Source organism: Fukomys damarensis, unplaced genomic scaffold, assembly GCF_012274545.1.
Source record: "Fukomys damarensis isolate Sample0158 unplaced genomic scaffold, DMR_v1.0_HiC HiC_scaffold_39, whole genome shotgun sequence".
In the NCBI taxonomy this organism is placed as follows: domain Eukaryota; kingdom Metazoa; phylum Chordata; class Mammalia; order Rodentia; family Bathyergidae; genus Fukomys; species Fukomys damarensis.
This window is the reverse complement of record NW_022900951.1, coordinates 418161-419105: the sequence shown is the minus strand read 5'-3', so window position 1 is coordinate 419105 and position 945 is coordinate 418161.

The following is a 945-nucleotide window of genomic DNA, read 5'->3' as shown; positions in this document are numbered from 1 at the left end:
CAGGGGCGCTCGGAGACCCCGCGCCCGGCCACGCGAAACCGAACCCCTACCCTAACCCGGCCCTGACCCTAAACCGACCCTAAGCCCGGGCCCAATCCCAGCTCCAACCCTAAACCCAACCTCGACCTTAACCCTAAACCGAACCCCGCGCTTAAGCCGAATCCCAACGCCAACCTGGTCCTAATCCCAACCCTGACCCTGGACAGCTGCATCCCCTGGGGACCAGTGGCCTCCTTCCAGGGGACCAGAACCCATCAGCGAGAGCCAGAACCCTCATGGACCTTGGGGCGACGCCTCCAGTCTGCACCGCACCCCCAAAGCCAGGAGCAGCTCCAGGCTCTAGGCTGGACCCCTGGCCTCCTGTCCATGATCCCCCTCTGACCCTCTCTCCAAATTCTCTCCAAGGACACGGAGCACCCGGGCGTCACCCACGCAGGCAATCGCGTGGACTCAGGGAGTGCTGGCCAAGGGCGGGGCGGGGGCGCCGCGCTGGGGGTCCCGGGTCCCCGGAAGTCTCCTAACCCTCTGCCAACAAGAGGCCACCTGCCCACATCCAGGGAGGCCGCACCCCAACACCCCACCCTGGGGGTGGCCTCGGACACTCAGGACAGCGCTGGGCAGCATCCAACCCCAGCGGGCTAGGTGGGGTCATTTTTTCCTCGTCCCCTCCCTCCCCTAATTCAGGAAAAGCGCATTTCGGGTGGCTTTCCACCTTCTCCAAGGTGACTTGGAGTTTTATGGCCTGGTTTTAATACGTGCCAACGCGCCTATAAATGTCCCCTTGTAAAAGCAGCGGGCTTTCTTCTGGGGGCCGGGGGAGCCGGGGCGGAAAGAGGGTACCTGTTGGAAGGGCATGCGCAGCGCGCCCATGTTCACGTAGGGGGCCACCCTGCAGGCATCCAGGTGGCTGGCTGTGCCCAGGATGACGCCTGGGGGGAGAGGGGG